At 44.4% G+C, this 11,056-nt stretch overlaps 1 pseudogene; it reads right to left on the minus strand.

The window, feature by feature from the left end:
* Nucleotides 1-5,880: 5,880 nt before the first annotated feature.
* On the minus strand, nucleotides 5,881-7,839 carry LOC121573060 (annotated as a pseudogene).
* Nucleotides 7,840-11,056: the final 3,217 nt, after the last annotated feature.

Raw genomic sequence — 11,056 nt, forward strand, 5'->3', positions numbered from 1 at the left:
GGCCGGACAGGGCTGACGAAACGCACCACAGACTTGGTGCGGGGAGCAGGAATGGGCCGGACCGAGCTGGCGATGCGCACCGTAGACTTGGTGCGAGTGGCAGGAACAGGCCGGACCGTATTGGGAACACACACCACTGGCCCTACGTGGGGATCAGGAACAGGCCGGACCGGACTGGCAACACACGCCAGTACCTCTCGCCGTGCCTCTACATCTTCCACCCCCTCTTCGACCAGTGGCCCCCGTAACCTGGCGGCCTCCTCTGCCAATCCGCTGGGCCGCTCTGCCGCGGTCTCCTGCTGGCCCGTCGTCCACGGCGTTAGCCCCCCCTAAAAAATTTCTGGGCTTCACTCCTACCCATGGCCAAGGTCTCCATGTCCCTCGCCAGCCGTTCGCCCTTCTGCCACAATGTCAAGCCCCTCTCCTCCTCATCCGGCTTGACCCAGTCGAGGAGGCGAAGGAGATCTGTTAGAGATCTCCCTGGCGATGGCTCCTGGACACGCTGCTTGGTCACATCTTGGTGGTTTCTTCTGTCACGATCGTCAGGGAGAGACCAAGTCGCAGCGTTGAAGGTATTATTTATTATACTGATCACACGATCAAAACAACAGACGATAACGTGATGTCTACGGTTTAACACAAACCAAATAAGAACAAGAAACCACAAACACAAAGTGAAAGACAGACAGTTAAATATGGCTCCCAATCAGAGACAACCAGCTGACACTCGTTGCCTCTGATTGGGAGTCACTCAGGCCAACATAGAAATACAAACATAGAATTACACACCCTGGCTCAACATAACAGTGTCCCCAGAGCCAGGGCGTGACAATGCTCATTGATAGCCTAATATATACTTTAATATACTTTTGATGAATTTATGAGGCATTGCTAGATACAGATTACCAAGATACAGTATAGCCCAGTGGTTCCCAACCAGGGGTACTAGGACCCCTGGGGGTACTTGGCATATCCACAGGGGGTACTTGAGAAGACTCATGAGACCATAGGTCTACTGGTAAAATGCACCAGGGGGTACTTCAGGGGTACTCCGGACAGAGCAAAATTCAGTTGGTGGTACAGTAACCCAAAAAGGTTGGGAACCACCGGTATAGCCTATGTGCACGGTTCTGACTGTCTCTCTGCCTGCCCCAATCCTCTCTCTCCCTCGCCTGTGCCCCTTTCTTTTCGCTATGAAAAACGCTAGTGTGTGTTGGACTTCGGTCTGTTGTTTGTAGAATAGCTCAGCATACTCATTGAAAGCACCTACTTTAGTGAACTTGCACAAGACATTGCAAGCCAAGAAATTGTGATATACAGCATTGCGATAGCCTATAGCCTACATCTTTTGATTACCGATGCACGGTTCTGACTGCCTGCCTGGTGGCCGACATGCCTACCTATGCCTGGCTTTGCCCCTCCCATCTCCCTCTCTCCCTCGCTAGCTCTATCTTTCTTTTCTGTGAAAGATGCTAGAGTTTATGTTCTCGAAGTAGACTACGGACAATAGTTTCCTCCGTTGCAGAAAATACTGAATTTTAGGAGTCGAGGAGTCGATTCGGCCAAGCTTGACACCCAGAAATTGGAGTCGACACCGGGAGTCGACGGGCAAGGAGTCGACGAATCGATGCTTTTGGGAGTCGACTCCCCCACCACTACCTGTGAAATTGAGAGTCTGATTAGTAGCAGCTTTGTCTTCTCTTCCCTAGCAGTTGAAACTCAAACATTGAAAAACAACGTAGCTTGTGAACAAAACTATGTAAATAGCCATGAAACACAAGGACAAAAAGCAAAATTCATCAGTAGAAGAGAAGAGAGAGGTCCAAAGAGTAAGGTCGGTGAAGTAAGTCAGGCAGACAGTCGAAGACTCGTTGTGTTTCTTCGGCTCTAATAGTACAAAACCGTGCCCGTAGAAGATCACTTTTCCTGATAGGTCTGTGCCTGAGAGAGAGACAGTGACCGTAAATGAGAGAGAGACAAGCTCCGTAAATGTAATCTGTAATGTATGTGGCGTGAGAAAAGCAACTTGATCACAATTGTACAGACAAAGTCGGTAGGTATCTGAATTGGTACTTACATTTTCATGGATTGCACCTCCATCACGCGGTCGAGTCGTTGCCATTGTTATCAACGTTCTACAGAAGCCGCAGCCACATTGATGTCCAAAAGTAAAACAGGGCTAATGACGTTGAACAGGAGCTATGACTGTTTCGCATAAATTACACTATAGTGGCTTCGAAATACGATGACATTGCTAAAGTAGGTAAATATTTAGTAGGAAACAACTGCCATTATCATCATGTCATCGACTTCACTTTAGAAAGATGGCAATGTTGTCATTAGCTAGCCAAGTTTGTAAATAATTCCTAGAAATGCGAACTTTAGCTAGCTAAAGTTTGGTGGTCTCCACTCGATCTTAGCTAGCTAGCTAACGTTAAACTGCAACTAAAGTCAATCTGGCAACATCAAAATGAAGACACAAGGTTTTGCTACTAATAAGTTACCTTCTGTAGAAATGGCATCGTGTTTTCAAGCTACAGTAATGTACTTTAGACCAAATCTTCATCAGCGCATATTGAGGATGTATTGAGTAAATATTCAGCTGGCCATCAGTCCTAAAACGAACGTTCAAAACAATATTGTGATGAAACATGCAACCCATGTACAGCGAGGGAAAAAAGTATTTGATCCCCTGCTGATTTTGTACGTTTGCCCACTGACAAAGACATGATCAGTCCATAATTTTAATGCTAGGTTTATTTGAACAGTGAGAGACAGAATAACAACAAAACAATCCAGAAAAACGCATGTCAAAAATTTTATAAATTGATTTGCATTTGAATGAGGTAAATAAATATTTGACCCCCTCTCAATCAGAAAGATTTCTGGCTCCCAGGTGTCTTTTATACAGGTAACGAGCTGAGATTAGGAGCACACTCTTAAAGGGAGTGCTCCTAATCTCAGTTTGTTACCTGTATAAAAGACACCTGTCCACAGAAGCAATCAATCAATCAGATTCCAAACTCTCCACCATGGCCAAGACCAAAGAGCTCTCCAAGGATGTCAGGGACAAGATTATAGACCTACACAAGGTTGGAATGGGCTACAAGACCATCGCCAAGCAGCTTGGTGAGAAGGTGACAACAGTTGGTGCAATTATTCGCAAATGGAAGAAACACAAAATAACTGTCAATCTCCTTCGGCCTGGGGCTCCATGCAAGATCTCGCCTCGTGGAGTTGCAATGATCATGAGAACGGTGGGGAATCAGCCCAGAACTACACGGGAGGATCTTGTCAATGATCTCAAAGCAGCTGGGACCATAGTCACCAAGAAAACAATTGGTAACACACTACGCCGTGAAGGACTGAAATCCTGCAGCGCACGCAAGGTCCCCCTGCTCAAGAAAGCACATATACAGGGCCGTCTGAAGTTTGCCAATGAACATCTGAATGATTCAGAGGAGAACTAGCAGGAGTCTCGGAACCCAGAACCAAATTGTGCATGCATGCTGGCCAGCTACTAGATTTGGTTCTGGGGGCAGACCAACCTGGTCTCAGAGCATTTCGTATTATTCTGTTTCAATTCATATCTTATGTATTAATTTGTGGTTGTCCATCACCCATTTCATATGATATGTTACAAATAATATTATGTTACAAATTTGCAAAACATACAATATATTATGTTACGAATTCTAGCTAGGTGGCTAACGTTAGCTACCTGGTTAACATTAGCTAGGCTAGGGGTTAGGGTTTGGGTTAAGGTCAGGGTTAGGTTTAGAAGTTAGGTTAAAGGGTTAGGAGAATGGTTAGCTAAAAGGGTTAAGGTTAGGGTTAGGTAAAAGGGTTAGGTTTAGGGAAATGGTTAGCTAACATGCTAAGTAGCAAGTAGACGAAAAGTTGCCTGTGATGAGATTTGAACTCGCAACCTTTAGGTTACTAGGCATTCGCGTTATACGCCCACCTATCTACCCCGACCAACCACTGTACTTTAGTTTTTGCCTTAAGTAACCATCTGTCTTATGAACCATACGAAACACAACATATCATACTAAATTGAATTTCAGATTTACTTACAGAATAATACAAAATGCTCTGAGACCAGGTTGGGCAGACATATGTGTGTGTGTGTGTGTGTGTGTGTGTGTGTGTGTGTGTGTGTGTGTGTGTGCTATTTCCAAATTCTTTAGACTTGACAGAGCAGCCTGATATCAACCGGGAGTAGGCTCACTTTCTGGACTTTAGTGTTTCTTTAATATTTGCTTTTTAGAGTCAAGGTTGGTCTAAGAGTAAAACAAATGTTGAGTTAAGCATACAAACCTAACGCTAAATCACTAGCAGTTCAGTCCAGTTCCATTTATAGCGCAGCGCACTGGAAAGCCGACGATGCGGTGTTTAAAGGAATTTTCCTTGACGTATGCAGAGATCAAATTAACGATAAATTCTGCAGATGACCGCTCAATCGGAAATTACCTTTAAATGTCAAGCGTGTTTAAGCGGATTGAATCCCGGCCTAAATCCACATTTGCCCGAAACATGAGATAAGGAGTAAGTTTGCCTAACCCCTAGCCGGAACAGTCCTTCGGAGATACTGTATGTCACGACTTCCTCCGAAGCTGCCTCCTCTCCTTGTTCGGGCAGGCTTCTGCGTTCGTCGTCACCGGCCTTCTTGCCACTGCCGCTCCTCATCTCATCATTCAAATTGTTTTGTCTTGTTTATTACACACACTTGGTTCATATCCCCTCATCAGTACCTGTATAAGTGTTCCCTCTGCCCCCCTTGTCTTTGTGTGTGATTGTTCTTTGTGGAGGTATTCGCATGCTCGGTTGAGCATTTTATTATTTTTATCCCCAGAAACATTTACCCGTGTATGTTTGGTTCCCAGTACGCATTTAAGTCGCCCTGGGATCGTGTATACGCATTTCTGCGGACTACCTTATTGAGATGATTAAAGCATATTCCTTCTTCACACTCCTGTGCCTTACTCCATCCATCCCCTCGCCCACACTGTATCTACCACTATGCTAGAGTTATAAGCAGTCGGATTCAATGTGTAAATACCAATCATTTAAGTGATCAAAAATGTATGTAAATATCCTACAATAAAATAAAATTGTATTCCATGTTTAATCTGTGACAGGTAGGACAGAGCAAGGGCCTCTTGTAACAAAGGAATATTCTTAATTGGGAAAAAGTCTGTCCTCTCCTCGACTTCTCCTTCCTCCTCTCATCCGTGACCGTAAACCGTTAAGTGGTCGCGTGTGTGTCAATTCGTTAATACACTGTAGGTGAATGGAGGAGTTTGCTCCTCTCATCAATTTCCTCCTCTGGTGGATGATCCTCAGGTGTATCTTATCGCGGAAGAGTTTAGAAATCCACATCACCCGCTTTGAAAGAGGTGTTGTTTTTCTCTTAAAAACGACATGCTACTTAATTATAAAATGTTTAGCAGAACTAGCTCAATTTATTTTTACCTCTTTACACATGTATTATGTGATTATGTGATTCCTCCTCTGTAAACGTAATTTGCCTGAGTCTCATTTCATACGGGCGCATGTTTCCACGTTACCACAACTCGCCTCCTCTCCTCGATGGGGAGAAGACAGAGGAGAGGACGTGAGGAATTTAGCAAATCCCAATTGAGATTCTCCCTAGGCCTTTTCTCAAATAGATTTCATTGACTCCTTGCGTGTGACTAACTAATGTACGTACTGTACGTACTAATGTTCGAATGGACGGAGACAGATCCATAGTCCCCCTCCGATTTCATCATGGGGGACAATGAGTGAGCCGTCCAATTTCAAATAAACCTATAATGAAGTCACCAACAAAGCTTAATTTAATTCCACACAAACCTTTTTTATATTTTGAATGAACCAGTAATGTCATCATCATAAAGTCTCCAGTATTTAGAAGCTGTCACTTTCAACTGCTCTTTTTGCAGACATGTTTGTCCATAAACGGGCATACTGTGGCGCCACACCCCCAACACACCTCCAGAGAGTGGCCAATCGGTGTCTGCTTCTTGCACCGCTTACACCCGCCCACAATCCCCTGCTCGTGTCCCCGCCCACTTGACTCCGCCCCCTGTCTCTGCTGACTGATGAGCTTCTCGAGGGCGTGCTTCGTGGCTGGGTCGCCACAGTGCGCGATGCCGTTCACTGCCACCCGCTTGGGGTCTTTCACGCAGTCCTCCTCATGCCCATTGACGGTGGAGGGCAGCCAGGCCGTATCGTAGCCGCTCTGTTGCCATGAGTGCCACATTGCTACATTCTGCCCATCCATCTTCTTCACGCGGCCCACCCGGACCTTCAGCTGCAGTACCACGTGTTCCACAGAGGGGCAACAACTGGGGTAGCCCTGTGCCTTGGCTATGTCCCGGCTGCAGTAGACCCCCGGGCCCAACGTGCCCCCGCCGAGGGTTGGAACCCCCTGTGATGATGGCTCGGGCTCTGTCACGGTGGGTTCCATGGTACATGGTGTAGCCTTGTCTGCCCCGGGCGGTGCCTGACCAGGTTTCAGGACACTCTGCTTCTCAACCACAGCCTCCCAACCGCTGAACTGCACCGACTTCGCTGGCATGGCTCTGCTAACGGACACACAGTTGACACCAATTTGTAAACAGATGATATCAATCAATTAAATGTATTTATAAAGACCTTTATACATCAGTAGTTATCACAAAGTGCTTTACAGTAACCCAGCCTAGACCCCCAAAGTGCAAGCGAAGCAGAAGTGAGAGCACAGAGGCTTGGAAAAACTCCCATCAAGGAAGAAACCTGGAGAGGAACCCAGCTCAGAGAGAGGGGTGGCCTATCCTCTTCTGGCTGTACTGGTTAGGTTATATGTGTTGTACACATACAGCAATAATATATTTATTGGGGAAAAAACATATTGAAGATGTAGACATAGAGAGGTTTTCTTTTCTAAAATCTCCCAACTCAAATGATTATTTACTCAAGTAAATCATGTTTCCATGATTTATTCCCCCCCAAAAGATGATTGACTAAGGCTTAATTCAATCCGTAGCGCTGAAGATCCGCTTTATAGGGCGGTTGACAAAGGCAATGTTCCCGCAGTTGCGAGACTGCATTCACGGTAAACGCTGAATATGTCGGCTCAATCAGAAATTATCTTTAAACGTGAAGTACAACGCATATATTCTCTACTGATTGAATCAAGCCTTAAGTGTGCTAATTTGAGTAAAAAGTAAGATATCATAATGTATACAAAGTATACAAGGTGTCACTGAACAACACAAACCTTTTCCTTTTTACTGAACTAAACTCCATCTTCTCCCTCTATAGAGAGTTATTTGTCTAGTCACCACCAGGGCTGGGGTCAATTCAGGGAATAATTTAATTCAAATCTCCCATCATTTATTATGAAGACTTTTCATTTTACTGAACTAACTGAATTAAAGTAACCCTGATCACCATACCAGCTGTACAGCGTTAATTTGACAGGACTGAGAGAAAGCAAAACATACATATAGATAGTAACAACAATAAATGCAGTACTGTATAGTTACTACTATAGAAAAACTAAAATCTATGCCTTATAGATCCAAATGTGGTACAACTGACTGGCTGTGGAAAAGTTGCTAAAATATTTTTACATTGTTTCTACCTTTCTCTCGTAATTAACCTACTTGATCTGCCTCCAATGTTTTGACAGTGTTTCTCAGATAGTTTCACTTTCGATTTTTCAGGTCAACTCTGCTTCCTTGTGTGGCATCCATGGACATCATACCCAATATAATTTCTTCAAACAATATCCCGTTTGCTTTAGAGATCACATTCACTTTCATTTTAAAGTGCTGTACACAGAATCCCACATTCTTGTATACATGCTATTCCATATCGTAAGGTAAGACGACAGGTCCATTCTCATGGTAAGACATACCAGGCAATGTTTCCCTCTAGTGATTTTTTGGGGACACAGCATGTTTTATTTGTTCATTGGTCATCAGGGTTGTGGTTAATTCCATTTAAATTCCAGTCAATTCAGAAACTAAACCAGATTAAATTACACATTTTCCTCATTGAAAAACATTTAAGAGAATTGGAATTGGAATTTCAGTGTAGTTCCTGAATTGACTGGAATTTAAATGGAATTGACCTCAACCCTGACGTTCATAAACAAAAAGTATGCTCAGCTGGAAAGAGAAAAACAGAGACAGAGGAAAATCTTTTTTTTTAAACACTATGGAAGTAGTGTAATAGAAAGATAATTGATGTGTGAGAATGTGTGTATATACAATATATATAATACACTGAACAAAAATATAAATGCAACATGCAACAATTTCTAAGATTTTACTGAGTTGCAGTTCATATGAGCAAATCAGTCAATTGAAATAAATAAATTAGGCCCTAATCTATGGATTTCACATGACTGGAAATACAGATATGCATCTGTTGGTCACAGATACCTTTAAAAAAAGGTAGGGGTGTGGATCAGAAAACAAGTCAGTATCTGGTGTGACCACCATTTTCCTCATGCAGTGCGACACATCTCCTTCGCATAGAGTTGATCAGGCTGTTGATTGTGGCCTGTGGAATGTTGGCCCACCCCTCTTCAATGGCTGTGCAAAATTGCTGGATATTGCCGGGAACTGGAACACGCTGTCGTACACGTCAATCCAGAGAATCCCTAACATGCTCAATGGGTGACATGTCTGTTGAGTATCCAGGCCAAGGAAGATCTGGGACATTTTCAGCTTCCAGGAATTGTGTACAGATCCGATGACATGGGGGCCGTGCATTATCATGCTGAAACATGAGGTGATGGCGGTGGATTAATGGCACGACAATGGGCCTCAGGATCTCGTCACAGTATCTCTGTGCATTCAAATTGCCTTAGATAAAATGCAATTGTGTTTGTTGTCTGAGGCTTATGCCTGCCCATGCCATAACCCCACCCCACCATGGGGTACTCTGTTCACAGCGTTGACATCAGCAAACCGCTCGATGTCTGCCATCTGCCCGGTACAGTTGAAACTGGGATTCATCCGTGAAGAGCAAACTTCTCCAGCGTGCAAGTGGCCATCGAGGTGAGCATTTGCTCAATGAAGTCGGTTACGACGCTGAACTGCAGTCAGGTCAAGACCATGGTGAGGACGACAAGTATGCAGATGAGCTTCCTGAGACGGTTTCTGACAGTTTGTGCAGAAATTCTTTGGTTGTGCAAACCCACAGTTTCATCAGCTGTCTGGGTGGCTGGTCTCAGAAGATCCCGCTGGTGAAGAAACTGGATGTGGAGCCTCCTGTAGCTCAGTTGGTAGAGCATGGCGCTTGCAACGCCAGGGTTGTGGGTTTGATTCCACGGGGGGCCAATATGAAAAATGTATGCACTCACTAACTGTAAATCGCTCTGGATAAGAGCCGTCTGCTAAATGACTAAAATGTCCTGGACTGGGCGTGGTTACACGTGGTCTGCGGTTGTGAGGCTGATTGGACGTACTGCCAAAGTCTCTAAAACAACGTTGGAGGCGGTTTATGGTAGAGAAATGAACATTCTGTTCTCTGGCAACAGCTCTGGTGGACAGACCTCTGTGGCATTGTGTTGTGTGACAAAACTGCACATTTTAGAGTGGCCTTTTATTGTCCCCAGCACAAGGTGCACCTGTGTAATGATCATGCTGTTTAATCAGCTTCTTGATATGCCACTGCTGTCAGGTGGATGGATTATCTTGGTTATCTAAGGAGAAATGTGTGCACAGAATTTGAGAGAATTAAGATTTTATGCGTATGGAAAATTCTGGGATCTTTAATTTCAGCTCATGAAACATGGGACCAACACTTTACATGTTGCGTTTATATTTTTGTTCAGTGTATATTTATATAGTATTTAAAAATTCATCACATATTTATGATTTTATATGGGAATCAAAAAGCTTTCATGAATGTTCACCATGTGCTGATATGCTAATCAACACTGTCAACAGACCCCATTATGACATCACAATGTAATTGAACCCTTGCCATGATGTCATTGCTGGTTCCATCTGACTGGCAAAATTCTATTTCCACTCATTTCATGATAGATCTCTCACAGAGATAGGTTAAGTTCTTATTTAGAAAGTGTTAATATTTATCATCAATGGCTTATCGAGGAAGAAAAACAAGTGAGTTTGACAAACTCCAGAAGGAGAACTCTCAGATGAAGAGTGTCATCGAAAACTTGAGGAAGCAAAACATGGCTTTAAACCAACAGGGTGACCAGGACAAGTCTTCAAGTTTTGTAAGGCTCATCAGTTTTTCAAAAGTTTTTCAAAAATATCACTGTGTTTATTTTGTGGTTTCATAGATATACAGTAGGCTTACATCCATAAAATCTTTAGCTTAAAAGCTTTATATGACACACTGTAGAAACTATTTTGACTACTTCACTTCTGCTATTCATTTCACCATTGTGATCCAGGGCTATCAGGAGAGCTACACAATCCCAGAAGGCCACCGTGGCTTCATCAGTGACGCCAGACTTCGGCAGATGCAGAGAGCTGAGAGAGAGGCCATGGAAGCAAAGCAAAGGAAGATAAGTGCTGTCCACGAGAATTACGTCCGGACTGCTCTCGTCGGTGTTGGCAGCACCTTCGCGCACCACTTCATCCCCACTATGCAGTGCACTCTGCCCCCGAAAGCTCCGTAAGGCCTTTGCCACGAAGGCTTGAACACATAGCTCTGGCCCCACTGAAGAACGTGGTGGGGGGTGGACGGAGCCCAAGTTCGACCCGGATCTCACTCTGGAGTCCATCCAGGTAAAGAAGTCATTCAGCAGTAGTAGGAGCATCCTGTCCCCCGACCCTTCCACTGGAGCCCCTCCAAAAGGGGCAAGAAGAGGAAGGGCAGGGGGGGAGTCAAGGCCCTGAAAGTCCATTCGGACCAGGGCTGTGCTGACAACAACGGGACCCATTGACCTGTTGGAGGAGGTGAGGGCCATCGAGGCTCACCTGAAGGAGGAGGCCTGGAAGGTAGGATGGACTTCGAATTTATTGTAAATGTGCAGATTTGCAGTTCGGGATTATACTTGGACTGATAAATTGCCAAACTA

The sequence above is a fragment of the Coregonus clupeaformis genome, unplaced genomic scaffold, assembly GCF_020615455.1.
Source record: "Coregonus clupeaformis isolate EN_2021a unplaced genomic scaffold, ASM2061545v1 scaf0642, whole genome shotgun sequence".
NCBI lineage: Eukaryota > Metazoa > Chordata > Actinopteri > Salmoniformes > Salmonidae > Coregonus > Coregonus clupeaformis.